The 15,497-nt window shown below is 46.4% G+C and overlaps 1 protein-coding gene across 1 annotated transcript in view; it reads right to left on the reverse strand.

Annotated features, from left to right (window-relative positions):
* DAPK2 (death associated protein kinase 2) overlaps positions 1–9,136 on the reverse strand; it is a 94,519-nt gene extending 85,383 nt beyond the window's left edge. The window contains exon 1 of the mRNA XM_075897630.2: positions 9,078–9,136. The gene's annotated coding sequence lies outside the window, so the exon portion shown is untranslated. The remainder of the gene's footprint in view (positions 1–9,077) is intronic.
* Between the last annotated feature and the right edge of the window lie 6,361 nt (positions 9,137–15,497).

A 15,497-nucleotide genomic window follows, 5' to 3' on the forward strand; every position in this document is an offset into this window, starting at 1 on the left:
AGCCGCGATTAAAATAATCGCGGCTTCATTTAAATTTAAATGGCTGCCCCGCTCTGCCGATCAGCTGTTTGTCGGCAGATCGGGGCAGTCTGGACGAGCCGCGTCGACAAAGAAGCCTTTCTTGATCGGCACAGGTAAACCTGGTTTCACGAGGCTTACCTGTGCCGATCAAGAAAGGCTTCTTTGTCGACGCGGCGCGTCCAGACTGCCCCGATCTGCCGACAAACAGCTGATCGGCAGAGCGGGGCAGCCATTTAAATTTAAATGAAGCTGCGATTATTTTAATCGCGGCTTCATTTCCCTCTGCCAATCTGTCTAATCTACATGCCTCCGTTGACGGAGGCATGTAGTTTAGACGTACCCTAAATGTCCTCTAACAGCCCAGTAAGTAACAGAATGTTGGTAATGCTGCAAGACAATATTGACCTTCTGTGTCCGGAAACTTCTCTTGTTTGGAACTGATCAGGTCCTGAGGGTGCCGGACTAGAGAGGTTCGATCTATACTGTCATAGCGTCCAAATGTCTCAGTCAGGATTGAAGCCCCATTTTATAACCTGCCCCAAAGAGTTTATAATCTCAACTCTACAAAGTCGACATGTTGGCATTTACCATTCTGTCACGACAGCTTAATCCTCCACTTCCCATTACTTCTGCAGATGGGCCTCACTGGCTCTCACCCAGCTGTAACTGTAGTAGAAGCCCAAAATAAATCACACACTTGGGGAACCAAATTGCCTGTCATTAGCTACTATAAAGGGGTGGGGGTGAACTAGCATAAAATTATGTTCATGGTTTTAAAATTCTTCTGGAATGAAATATTCCATTCATGAATGGTAGTTACTGTTTATGAACAGAACAATTTCCAGACACTGTAGTAATTCTAAGAAATTATGAAGATCTCTTCCATAGTCAGAGAATTAGATTATGCCACATTTGTTAAAATACATTTAGAGATTTGGAGTACAGTCAAATTAAAGAAGAGGTGAGAAATTTTTTTTTTAAATCAGGAGGTGAATTTTTCCTTAGGTCCATTAGTGAATTAGATCATATGATTTAGAGTCGGGTGCTCAGATTTGGTTGATTTAAACACCCAAGGATACACAGAGTCCTAGAAAAGCAGATCTATGGTATTTTCTGCCAATCTATTTTTATTCCAATATTCCTCAGGCACTTCTACACAAAAATATTTATGATACATTGGGCTATGATCATTGTATTCATTTTGGGTCTAATCCATTGCACACTTAAAGTCGATAGGAATCTATTGACACACAGTGGGCTTTGGATCATTAACTAAGATTCAACTACTGATGTTTGAAAAGATTTTACTGTGAGGAAAAAAGTTATCCAGATACCTCCGCAGCATATAATGTGCAGAAGGGCCCCCTCCTCAGCAGAAGATGTAGCTTTCTTTATTCTTGTACACTGGTTTTGTTAGACACTGTACATAAGTGAGTTCTCTTTCTGATTTTCATTATTTCAGATTTTCTTTTCTCTGCAAGTAGCACAACACGTTCTGATATTTAGGTAAAAGGCGTTAAATAAAAATAAATATTATGAGTACTTTAAAAATAGGTTTTAATCTGCAGATTAGTCTATATTCAGTAGCATAAATATTGGTAAGAGAGCTTAATGCTAGTTCAGAGAATAAGAGTGATTTTCACCTCAGGAATTCAAAATACTTACAAACAAATAACTCTCCATAGCCCAGTGAGTCAGGATAGTATTATTATTCTAATTTTACAGATGAGAAAACCAAAGGAGAAAATTTAAGTGATTGCCCTGTGTGTCATGGGGACTCCCCCATGCTTTATGAAAATTGGCTTATGATGCAGCTTGAAGATGCTTTAGTAAGTATGTTAAATAGCATTTAATCAGCTAATCGAGCAGTCGACAGAATTTCCATTGACTACTCGATTAGTCAATAAGGGAGGAAACTGCAGTGCCGCAGCGGGGTCAGTTCCCAATCCGAGAGCTAACCCCACTATGGCTCTGCCTTTTAAATGTATTAAGAGCTGCCCGGGAATCAGCTATCCTGGCTTGCGCCCAGTTTCAGATGCTGCTCCTCGGCTTTTTTAATGTATTAAGAACCGCCCGATTCCTGGCACATCCTTGGTCCCCCCGTGCCTCTGCCTTTTAAATGTATTAAGAGCCTGGTAGCTGTTAATAAATGTAAAAAGCAGAGGTGCAGAGTCTGGGACCAGGTGCGATCCGGGGATTAGCTGATTTCCAGCTTGCAACCGGTCCCCCCGCTATGCCTCTGCATCCCCTGCCCACTCCCATGGAGACGGTGCTGGGTGGAACTGACTTTTAAGCTGGCTCCCCCCAGCACCAGCTCCTGCTCCCCCACACTTGCTACCTCTCTTTGATAAAGGCAGCAAGGGGGAGAGAGACTAGTCAAGTCACTACTTGACTACCTGATAAGCATATGCTTTCATTTTAATGTAACTATCTGCTGACTGTGTATAACTTATTTTTGTGCATGTATCATTCTTGTATGTGTAGTCAGAAATATGAAGTGCGGATCTGTTTATAATTCTAAATGTACCAATGAGGGCCATTAGTGATACTTCAGGTACTTAATTATTCAGTACAGTGCATATCTCTCTTTCATTAATAAAGTGGACAGACCTTATGAGCTTTCATTGTATAAAACTTTTACACAGGGTAAGATGGATTTGTCTGGGGTTTTGGTTCCTTTTGGGGGGTTTGTTTCTTGTATGCTGATCCCTTAGAGCTGAGTCCTCCCAGAGCTGAACTGGTTCAGTGTCTCTGTTGCTTTGTAGGGTGGGGTGGTAACCCCAACTCTGTGCTTTGTCTTGGAGACACAAGAGGATCTGGCCCAGCAGACAGGATGGTGGGGAGTCCCAGAGAGCAGGAAGGCAGATGTCAGTGGCATGATCAGCACACCAGGGGACAACACTAAGGGAAAGTCATGATTCATCCCATCACATTATGGCTAGCAAGTTAGTGGCTAAGTCAAAACAGAGCACAAAGGTACTGACTCCCAGATTCTTGCTCTAACCACTAGGATACTGCTCTTTTTATTTTATATTCATGAGTTCTATTAGCTTCAAATTCAAGGCCTAAATTATGATGTTTCTCTATGTAACATGAGGCGTTAATTCAAACAGATATCATTATAGGAATATTATCCCTGTACTATTACTCTATTATAGACTCATTTTCTAGTTTATCCAGTTCCTTGGAAAAGGGTTTAAACTAAACTGAATAATATACTCAGGAGGACGTTATACCAGAAGACTATGCCTGTGTAACTGGGGAAAATTTCCCATATAGACAAGACTTCTTTCTGTAATCACTTAATTATTCTAGGAATATGACAGGTAATGACTGGTCTGCACATGATAAATCCATTACAGGCAGTCCCCGGGTTACGTACAAGATAAGAACAAACCTACAGTCCCTAAGTTGAATCTGTATGTAAGTCGGAACTGGCGTCAGCCACTGCTGAAACTGATCAGTTTCAACCGCGGCTGAATCTGGATGCCAGTTCTGACTTACATACAGATTCAACTTAAGAAACCCAGGCGTCCCCAAGTCAGCTGCTGCTGAAACTGATCAGCGGCTGATTCCAGGAAGCCCGGGGCAGAGCAACTCTGCCTCTGGCTTCCTGTCGTCAGCCGCTGGTCAGTTTCAGCAGCGGCTGACTTGGGGACGCCTGGGGCAGAGATCTGGAAAATGTCTAAACTCTATGAGATCATTTGACTTGACCCCAGGTGGTTCAAGATCCTTTCCTTGGATATCTTCTCTACTTATTTGCCAAGTCAGTCTAAACAGACTCAGGTAACAGATAAACAATTTCACTTTCTCAAGTACACATGACATGAAGTCTCTCTCTGAATCTAGTGCTGAACTCAGATAAACTACGTCTGTGGCCTCATTTTACATAATTTATGGTAAATAGCCACAACTATTAGAATTACTTTTTTTCAAGCATGGAATTTTTAACAAAGATATGAAAATGTTTGGGCGGAACACTATTGATATAAACATAACATTTCATTTACATTTCAAATGCCATCTACCTCAGATTTTTTAAACTTCAAAAAATAGGGTTGTAACATTTGAGATTTTGGTGTTCACTTACTGCTCCCACGTTCATTTAATTTTCCTCTTTTTTTTTAATTGGAAAAGGTTGGAAGACAGTAAAAAAGTGAGGGGAAATGTGGAAAATCTATGTAATTGCCACAGTTAAAAGAAAGTAGTTTCTATTTAAGACTTGTTAGAAAATTGTCAAAAATATTTCCCACGAATAATCTAGTTTTCAACAAAACCCTTTTTAAAAAAAACCAAAACACACCCTTTGTCAGGAAATGTTCAGCCACCTCTACTATTATCATCCAGACATCTCTGAATGGCACATTGCAGATGTGCCAGGACTTCAATTTAACCACCAAATTTTGTTTTGGAATCACCATTACTGTTGCCACTAGCTCTCAAAGAACCCTCCCCCCTTTCTATTACTTTGTGATACTCAAGTTGGAAGGGTATAACAAGTGGGGTTCCGCAGGGGTCTGTTTAGGGATCGATTCTGTTCAATATCTTCATCAACGATTTAGATGATGTCATAGGGTATGTCTACACTTGCTCCCTAGTTTGAGCTAGGCATGCAAATGTAGGCGACCGAAATTGCTAATGAAGCGGGGATTTAAATATCCTGTGCTTCATTAGCATGATCTCGCTGGCACATTACTCCAAAAAATGAGGAGTAACATTAGTTCGAACCAAGGGGTTTTGTGCGAACTAACACATCCCGGTGCGCACTTCCTGGTTCGAATCAGCTGTTGAGAGGAGTAACACGCCGATGAGATCATGCTAATGAAGTGCGGGATATTTAAATCCCTGCTTCATTAGCAATTTTGGTCACCTACATTTGCATCCCTAGCTCGAACTAGGGAGCAAATGTAGACATACCAACAGAGAGTATGATTATTGAGTTTGCAGATGATACCAAACTGGGAGAGGCTGCAAGTGCTGTGGAGGACAGGGTCAAAATTAAAAATGATCTGGACAAACGAGAAATGGTTTGAAGTAAACAGGATGACGTTTAATAAGGGCAAATGCAAAGTACTCCGCTTAGGAAGGAACAATCAGTTTTGCACATACAGAATGGGAAGCAACTGTCTGGGAAGGAGTAAGGCAGAAAATGATCTAGGGGTCATAGCAGACCACAAGCTAAATATGAGTCAACAGTGTGACACTGTTGCAAAAATGGGATACATTAACAGGAATGTTGTGAGGAAGACATTAGAAGTCAATCTTCGGCTCTACTCTGCACTGATTAAGCCTCAGTTGGAGTATTGTGTCCAGTTCTGGGCACCACGTTTCAAGAAAGATGTGAGAAAATTGGAGAAGGTTCAGAGATGAGCAACAAAAATGATTAAAGGTCTAGAAAACTTGAGCCAAAAGGGAAGACTGAAAGAATTGGACTTGTTCAGTTTTGAAAAAAGAAGACTAAGAGGGAACATGCTATCAGTTTTGAAGTATCTAAAAGAGTGATAGGAGGAGCATGGAGAAAAATTCTCCTTGGCCTCTGATGATAGGACAAGAAGCAATGTCCTTAATTTGCAGCAAGCAAGTTTTAGATTGGACATTAGGAAAACCTTCTGTCAGGGCAGTTAAACACTAGAATAAACTGCCTAGGGAGGTTATGGAATTTCCATCAATGGAGATATTTAAGAGCAGGTTGGATAGACATCTATCAGTGATGATCTACACCAGAGCTACTCAACTTTGGAAGCTCCGGGGGCCACAATGATACTCACAGCACACACCGAGGGCTGCAACTTAAGTGCGGTTGCTTGTCCATGCAAATATATATGCAAATATATGCAAATAGCTTCTTTCACACAATGCCCCAGCACCCCTGGCACCTCCTCCCTGGAGGCTAGAAACACCGATACCTTGTACCTGTCTGTTCCAGCCAGCCTATCCGCTTGCATCTTTAAGTGCTCATCCCACCTGGAAGATGCCTCACTGTTGTGGAGCGTATTCCCAGTGGAGGTCATGTTCAAAAGATCCCACCCGCGGGCCACGTCTTGAGCCCTGTGTAAACCCAAACCACACCATGGGCCACAAACAAACAGACCACGAGCCACATGTTGAGTAGCCCTGATCTACACGGTGCTTGGTCCTGCCATGAGGGCAGGGGACTGGACTTGATGATCTTTCAGAGGTCCCTTCCAGTTCTAGCATTCTGTGATTTAGCCCTGGGATGGCTAACTACAGACTACAGTTCTAACCTCTTCTGCTTTTGCAATGGGGGGCCAAGTCATCTGTGCAACTATATGGGACAACAGACAAACTAAATGTCAAATTGCCACTCTAACTGATCCTGAGGAGTTCATATTACGGGTGTTAAAATGCCATTACTTGACTGGTCAGCTAGTCGACAGGCATTTCTGCATTCCTCCTTTGAAATGTACAAGAGCCCCCAACTAGGAGCCCGGGGTCAGCTGGAGACTCCCCAGTGGATCCTGGGCTCCCCGCAGCATTTCCCACGGATCAACTTTTCGGCAGCTGTCCCTTTAAACCGTGTATCCACACAATTCAAAGGAGCAGCTGCGGGGAGCCCAGGGTCAGATGGGGACTCCCCAGCTGATCCCAGGCTCCTGGCATTTTCCCAGAACCCAGCTGATCCCAGCTTCTGGGGAAATGCTACGGGAGCCCAGGTTAAACTGGGGAGTCCCCAGCTGAACCTGGGCTCCTAGAAGCATGCAGCGTAGCATGGAGCCTGGGATCAGCTGGGCGGCTCTTGTACATTTCAAAGCAAGAATACAGACATGCCTATAGACTAGTCCATTAGTCAAAAACTATCCGATAAGCATTTGCAAGTCGACTAGTCTTTAACATCCTTAGCTCAGATAATGCCTACAGCAATGCCTAGAGCAAACCGACAGCAGCACTAAACTTGATGCATAATGGATCTTGGAACGGACAAACGTGCAATTGCAGCCCACAACTGAAAAGGCTGCCTACAAACATTTTGTTATCAGAAACGATAAACATCATAGGACTTTGACTATTAAATTTTTCTACCCTGAAGTCAAACAAGATTTGGCTTGCACACTATATGTATTTTGGCCACGTGGACCGATGAAGGCTAGATGAAATCTGGACACATCAACATTTCAGAACTCATCCCTCTGGAGGAGTGTCAGGGCACCTCAGAAAGCCTCTTCACCTGTGAGCTTATGAACCCATTGCTGAATATATGTTACGGGTCTCCCATTATGCCCAGTCTGTATAGGAACCTGCTATACTTACAATTACCAAGCTAAAGTACTTTGGCTCTTTATCTGTCCCCAATTTAATCCCTGATGTATAAACCAGGCTGGTAGCCATCACAACCCTAGATGGGAAATCTCATTCCTTTGGTCTTGTTCTTCTTGTATAGCCAGACAGCCCAGGTGTCCAGGCAAATGTGTACTGGGCTGCATCATGTTACTCTGTTTCTGACTCACTGTGCCAGATACCAATGACTCTATGACGATTGCCCCTTTCTGTATGGAAGAATGAAGGGATCCATCCACCTTCTGTTAAGTCCACAATCAGCAAGGGTTCGGACACGAGCAGAATGTGGGAAGAGGTCTCAGAGTAGATTTGTGCCTCAGTTTACCCCCCCCCCCCAATGGATTAGAAACAAAGCCAGTGTATGAAACCAAGCTAATCCACAACAGGCTTTTGAAACACGGTTCTAGCCCCCAACTCACACTCGCTGGCCAGATCCCCAGCCTGTGCCACAGCAACTGGAACACACACACTAACGTCAACGACTCGGCTCAGCAGCAAGTCCCGCAGCTGCTTCGTCAGGGGCTCAGGGCTCCGCGCACGGAGCTGCCTGGCTGGGTCCTCAGCGAGGAGCTGCTGCGGTAGCTGAGGGAGAAGAGCCCCTCCCCGCCAGGCAGCTCCAGGCGCAGAGCCCGAGCCCCGGGCGCGGGGGAGATGAAGCGAGGCCGGGCTGCGGCGCAGCTTCGAGGGGACCAGCGCGGTGCGAGGTCTGACGCAGATGAGACCAGGGAGCGAAACTGTCACGAACCCGTGCGGAAGGGGCTTTTCTACGATGGCTGCGGGAGGAAAATTCAGCAGCGAAAACCCTCTGAGCTGGGAGAAAACAGCGGGGAGGGGGGAAGGCAAGTGGGCGGAGGCCGGAGCAGCAAGGACGGAGCAGCCCCGGCTTTGGACTGGCCCAGAAGCTGCGAACCATTTTCACCACGCGCTGGGCGCGCAGCATTTGGCGCAGTGCACGGCCCCCGCGCACGTCTGAGCCCTGCGCTGGGCGCGCAGCATTTGGCGCAGTGCATGGCCCCCGCGCACGTCTGAGCCCTGCGCTAGGCGCGCAGCATTTGGCGCAGTGCATGGCCCCCGCGCACGTCTGAGCCCTGCGCTGGGCGCGCAGCATTTGGCGCAGTGCACGGCCCCCGCGCACGTCTGAGCCCTGCGCTGGGCGGTCAGGACAATGAACGAGCCCGAACCTGGGCAGTCTCAGTTGGGGAGCCCACGGGAGGCGGGCGCGATGAATCTCCCACCTCTGGGGGAGGGGGGGGGTTGGAGACCCAGCCCGGCACCGCGCCAGCTTTTCCAGCTCCGGCGTTGTCCGGTGCTGGCCATTCCCGGCGCGCCCAGGCGGCAGGGGGTCGGTCCTCTGCGTCCTCCCCCCTCCCTGTCCGCTCTCAACGGCAGGGGCAGGAGCAGGCTCCACTCCCCCGCCCCGGGAAGGTATCGCGGCGAGCCCGGCAGGGCAGGGGGCGAGCCCGGGGCAGAACCGCCAGCGAGCTGCCCGCCGAGCCCGGCCGCCACTGCGGAGCCGCCCGCCGAGAAAGCCCAGCGGCAGGTGCCGAGCCGGGCCGGAGGGGCAGCCCGCCCCGCCGCTCTCCCCTCCCGGGGAGCAGAGCGCCCGAGGGCGCAGGCTGGACGCCCCCCGCCCAGGGAGCTGCTCCACGGAGACCCAGGGACGGTCCCGCGCTCCTGCGGCGGGGGGCAGGGAGCCTCCCCCGGGCATGGGCCGCCCCCCACTGGGCAGAGCGCGGCGGGGCCGGGGGCGCGCTACTCACCGCGGGAGCCGAGTGCCCGGGCGCTGCGGGTTGCTCTTCGCCGGCTGCAGCTGGGAGGAGCCGCTCGGGCCAGTGTCAGGGCTGCAGATGCGCTCGGCGGGATCGGGAACTGAGGGCGCCACCTACCGGGTTGCAGCAGCCTAGGCGCGATGCGGGGAGCAGCTCTTGACGTGCAGCTGAGAGGCCCTGGAGAGCCCAGGGGAGCGGGGAAAGGCAGTGCCTGGAGATCTGGGGCCTTGTGCGCTATGGAAATTGGGCCCTCACCTTTCTGCACTGGTCTAGGAGCTTCGGTTGGTGCGGGATATTGGTAGCAGAGGCAGGGCCATGTGCGGGGTTAGCCAGGCCTTGTCAAGGCCGGGATGTGGCACAGCAGGTCTCCAGGGCTGTGTCTACACTGGGCCACTTATTCCCAAAAAGCAGCCGCTTTTCCGGAATAAGCTGCGCGCTGTCTACACTGGCCGCTTGCTTTTCCAGAAAAGCAATGACAATCTACTGTAAAATTGTCAGTGTTTTTCCGGAAAAACTATGCTGCTCCTGTTTGGGCAAAAGTCCTTTTCCAGAAAAACTGTTCCGGAAAAAGGCTAGTGTAGACAGCCCAGTAGTCTTTTCTGCAAAAAAGCCCCGATTGTGAAAATGACGATCGGGACTTTTTTCCGGAAAAGCACATTTACATTTGCCACGGACGCTTTTCCGGAAAAAGTGCTTTTCTGGAAAAGCATCCTGCCAATGTAGACATGCTTTTTCCAGAAATACTTATAACGGAAAACTGTTCTGTTTTAAGCATTTCCGGAAAAGGGTGCCCGTGTAGCCAAGTTGTTGTTTAGGGTTTTTTTTCCCTTGTCGTCAAGGGCCACCTGAGCATGTGACTCAAGTGCACACTGGTCAATCCATGCCTGCTGCCATAGAAGGGGTAGTTAAAAGGTTGGCACCATGCTTTGGTCAGTCAAGGGGTTTTTAAACAAGTAGCTGATTAATGTTAAAACAACCTATCTTGTGAGTTCTGAACAACTGAGCAGAGGAAGAAGTTGAAATCCCATTAGCTGCAACTGTGAAGTCAGTGTTGTAGAGTAGAGAGACAAGATCATCTTTTATTGAACCAACTTGTGTTTGGCAAGAAGCAAACTTTGGAGAGCTTTCTCCCAGGCAAGGATTTTCTCACAATGTATGCTTTGTGCAGCACAGAGCACATTGTAAGTGCTCAGCAAATGCCAGTTGAGAATAAAGCCAATACAACTTCTGTTTATGTCAATGGGTGTGTGCAGAACTGCTAGGCACCCTAGATTATCATCTGCTGTCCCTGGTAGGTCTTTCAGCATATCTTCGACAGGTTACTTTTGAACGACAAAATGTTTGTTCGTGTAAGCTGGGGGATGGTGGCAACTATTGATGGGAACGTTCTAATGGGCTAGCAAACGGATCTGAGTCCCCGCTCCCACTTCTTTTACCCAAAGAACCTCAAGGGCTCCCCCTCCATTCTCCTCATCAGAGTCCTCATCACCCCAGCAAAGCTTGGCCCAGCATTCCTAGGGGCTTGACCCCTGACCTTGTGGTTAGCCAGCGCAGGAGGTAGGTTATCCTCTCTCCAGGGTGCTGTCTTCTCACGGGGATGTTCACTGCAAATACCATTAAAAGCTACAAATTTAAAAAGAAGAGAATAAGGAAAAATGGAAAAAGTGAATAGAAAATCCATCGCTCTCCTCTATGGCACAGAGCCCTCACAAACAGTGTCTCTGGAATGTAAAGACAGTTCAGTCTGTTCATTGTAGGTCCCAGAACTCCTTCTCAAGCTCTGGCTATGCTGCTGGTTTGCTTGCTCTGGGTGGCAGGACCCTTATCCCCAGCATCAGCCCCTAGTCTGGCCTGCAAGGCCTCTTGGCTGATGGAATCACCCGGTGCTGGGCCTCTACCCAAAATCCTCCCTGCTTTCCCCTGCTGCTCACCATGCCCGCCTCCTTCATGCTGCAGCCCCTCCTCTGCAGCTCTGCCTCCAAGTCCCAGGTGGCTTCTCTGGCCTTTCTGGCTCCTTGGCTGAAGCCTGCTCCTAGCATAGATCTGCTGTCTGCACCATGTCTCAGGATCTGTGGCTGCACCTCTCCTAGCATGGACCTTCTCTCTGGGCTCCCTCAGGCTGCCATGGCTTTACTCCCCAGCCCAGTTTAGGGCCCTGCTCTCTCCTTAGTTTGACCCCACTCAGTCTGACCCAGGCAAATCCAGTTCACACCCAGGACAGGACTCTCCCCAGCCTCCTCACTCCCTCATTAGCCTCGTCACTCTTGTGAATAGGACCAAAGGAAGAAAGGGGAGCAGCAAAATACAGACCCTGGACTTCAGAAAAGCAGACTTTGAGTCCCGCAGAGTCCCAATTGTGTTCTGTCAAAAGAAAATGGAAAAAGAGGGATTTTTCCAACAGCAGTAATCCTCTTTCTACGAGGAAGAAGCCTTTTTCTGAAAGAGCTTTTGGAAAAATAGGTGTATGGACGGGGAAGAGAGGAGGCCTCCAGGAAATAAAATAGATGCCCTGGTGGCCATTCCATCCAAAGTAATCACAACTCTATAGTTCCTGTCTCCTGGCCCCTCTTAAAGATGCTGGCACCCTGGACAAACCTTTTGGCAGGAAGCCAGCCTTGGAGCAGCACCCTGACTCTCCCTGCCACAGGGCTGCTCACTCATGGTGGAGCCACAAGCCCCCTGTGCCTCTCCTGGTCCTGCAGTTCTGCAGAAAAGGACCTGGAGGTTACAGTGGATGAGAAGCTGGATATGAGTCAACAGTTTGCCCTTGTAGCCAAGAAGGCTAATGGCATATTGGAGTGCATTAGTAGGAGTATTGCCAGCATATCTAAAGAAATGATTATTCCCATTTATTTGGCACTGGTGAGGCCACATCTGGAATATTGCATCCAATTCTGCTCCCCCATCCTGGAATTCCAAAGCGGATGTGGATGCATTGGAGAAAGCCTAGTGGAGGGCACCTAAAATGATTAGGGGGCTGGAGCACGAGACTGATGAGGAGAGGCTAAGGAATTTAGGCTTATTTAGTCTACGGATAAGTGAGGGGGAATTTGATTGCAGCCTTTAACTACCCGAAGGGAGGTTCCAAAGAGGATGGAGAGAGTCTGTTCTCAGTGGTGACAGATGACAGAACAAGGAGCAATGGTCTCAATTTGCAGTGTGGGAGGTCTAGGTTGGATATTAGGAAAAACTATTTCACTAGGAGGGTGGTGAAGTACTGGAATGGTGGAATCTCCATAGAATCATAGAACACTAGAACTGGAAGGGACCTCAAGAGATTGAGTCCAGTCCCCTGCCCTCATGGCAGGACCCAGTACCATCGAGACCATCTCTGATAGATGACTATCTAATCTGCTCTTAAATATCTCCAGAGATGGAGATTCTACAACCTCTCTAGGCAATTTATTCCAGTATTTAATTACTCTGACAGGAAGGTTTTCCTAATGTCCAACCTAAACCTCCCTTGCTGCAGTTTAAGCCCATTGCTTCTTGTCCTATCCTCAGAGGCCAAGGAGAACAATTTTTCTCCCTCCTCCTTGTGATACCCTTATAGATACCTAAAGACCGCTATCATGTTCCCTCTGTCTTCTCCTTTCCAGACTAAACAAGCCCGATTCTTTCAGTCTTCCTTAATAGCTCATGTTCTCTAGACCTTTAATCATTCTTGTTGCTCTTCTCTGGACTGTCTTCAGTTTCTTCACATCTTTCTTGAAATATGGTGCTCAGAACTGGACATAACACTCCAACTGAGGCCTAATCAGCGCAGAGGAAAGCAGAAGAATGACTTCTTGTGTCTTGCTCACAACACTCGTGATTCTGGGATGCATTAACAGGTTTGCTTTTTTGCTCATATTTAGCTTGTGGTCCGCTTTGAAACTTAGATCTCTTTCTGCAGTATTCCTTCCTAGACAATCGCTTCCCATTCTGTATGTGTGAAACGGATTGTTCCTTCCTAAGTGGAGTAGTTTGCATTTGTCCTTATTAAACTTCATCCTATTTACCTCAGACCATTTCTCCAGTTTGTCTAGATCATTTTGAATTATGACCCTACCCTCCAAAGCAGTGGCAACCCCCCTAGCTTGGTATCATTTGCAGACTTAATAAGCATACTCTCCATGCCCATATCTAAATCGTTGAAAATATTGAACAGAACTGGTCCCAAAACAGACCCCTGCGGAACCCCACTTGTTATGCCTTTCCAGCAGGATTGTGAACCGATAATTACTACTCCGTGAGAACGGTTATCCAGCCAGTTATGCGCCCACTTTATAGTAGCCCCATCTAAGTTGTATTTGCCTAGTTTATTGATAAGATCATGTGAGACCATATCGAATGCCTTACTAAAGTCTAGATATACCACATCCACTGCTTCTCCTGGATCCACAAGATTTGTTATCCTATCAAAGAAAGCTATCAGATTGGTTTGACATGATTTGTTCTTTAGAAATCCATGTTGGCTGTTTCCTATCACCTTATCATCTTACAGGTGTTTGCAGATGAATTTTTTAATTACTTGCTCCATTATCTTTCCTGGCACAGAAGTTAAACTGACTGGTCTGCAGTTTCCTGGGTTATTCTTATTTCCCTTTTTATAGATGGGCACTATATTTGCCCTTTTCCAGTTTTCTGGAATCTCTCCCAACTTCCATGATTTTTCGAAGATAATAGCTAAAGGCTCAGATACCCCCTCTATCAGCTCCGTAAGTATTCTAAGATGCATTTCATCGGGCCCTGGTGACTTGCAGACATTTAGCTTTTCTAAGTGATTTTTAACTTTTTTAAATTTATCGTCTAAACCTACCCCCTTCCCACTAGTATTCACTCTGTTAGGCATTCCCTCATCAGACTTCTTGGTGAAGACCAAAACAAAAGTCATTAAGCATCTCTGCCATTTCCAAGTTTCCTGTTATTGTTTCTCCCTCCTCACTGAGCAACTAGCCTACCCTATCCTTGGTCTTCCTCTTACTTCTAATATATTTATAGAAAGTTTTCTTGTTTTCCTTTATGTCTGTACCTAGTTTGAGCTTGTTTTGTGCCTTTGCCTTTCTAATCTTGCCCCTGCATACCTGTATTGTTTGCTTCTATTCTTCCTTTGTAATTTGTCCTAGTTTCCACTTTTGATAGGACTCCTTTTTCATTTTTAGATCATGCAAGATCTTCTGATTAAGTCAAGGCAGTCTTTTGCCATACCTTCTATCTCTCCTACGCAGAGGAATAGTTTGCTTTTGGGCCCTTAATGTCCCTTTGAAAAACTGCTAACTCTCTTCTGTTGTTTTTCCCCTTAGTCTTGCTTCCCATAGAACCTCACCTATCAGCTCTCTGATCTTACAAAAATCTGCCTTCCTGAAATCCATTGTCTCTGTTTTGCTGTTTTCCCTTCTACCATTCCAAAGAATCATGAACTCCGATTTCATGATTACGTTCACCCAAGCTGCCTTTCACTTTCAAATTCTCAACCAGTTCCTCCCTATTTATTAAAAATCAAATCAGATCCCCCCCCAGTAGCTTTTTCAACCTTCTGAAATAAAAAGTTGTCTTCAATGCAATCCAAAAACTTATTGGATAGTCTGTGCCCCACTGTTAGTGTCCCAACATATGTCTGGATAGTTGAAGTCCCCCATCACCACCAAATCCTGCGCTGTGGATGATTTTGTTAGTTGTTTAAAAAAAGCCGCATCCGCCTCTTCCACCTGGATAGGTGGCCTGTAGTAGACCCTTAGCATGACATCACTCTTGTTTTTCACCCCTTTTAACCTAACCCAGAAACTCTTAACACATCTGTCTCCTATGTCCATCTCCACCTCAGTACAAGTGTATACATTTTTAATATATTAGGCAACACCTCCTCCCTTTCTTCCCTGCCTGTCCTTACTGATTAAGATGTACCCTTCTATACCAATATTCCAATCATATGCATTATCCCACCAAGTCTCTGTGATACCAATGATGTCATAGTTGTGGTTATTTATTAGCACTTCAAGTTCACCCTGCTTATTACCCATACTTCTTGCATTTGTATATAGCTATCTAAAATACTGATTTGATCTTGCCTCCCAGTTTTGCCTTGTCCCTCCTTTTTCTCTGCCTCCTGTACTTCTGGCATAGCTTGACTACTTTCAAAATTACATCAAGGTCCTGTTTTGATTAACTCAGACAAGAGAAATGTCATTAAGGAGAATGAATGTAATATGAGTCTCACGGACTCATTCCCTTGTTCTATTTGCTTTTTTTTCTTCATTTTAGAACTGTAATCAAATAATACTTGCTCCTGTACTAGACAAAAGTTTTCCACTGAAACTCAAAATTGATGATCTGACTTTTAAAAGAACTAGTATCAAAATGTAGTTCTTCGCTGGATGTTTTAATGATTCCTGCATTTCTGTTAAAAATGACACATACCAAATTATAATA

The sequence above is a fragment of the Pelodiscus sinensis genome, chromosome 14 (genome assembly GCF_052426305.1).
Source record: "Pelodiscus sinensis isolate ZL-2025 chromosome 14, ASM5242630v1, whole genome shotgun sequence".
Lineage (NCBI taxonomy): Eukaryota > Metazoa > Chordata > Testudines > Trionychidae > Pelodiscus > Pelodiscus sinensis.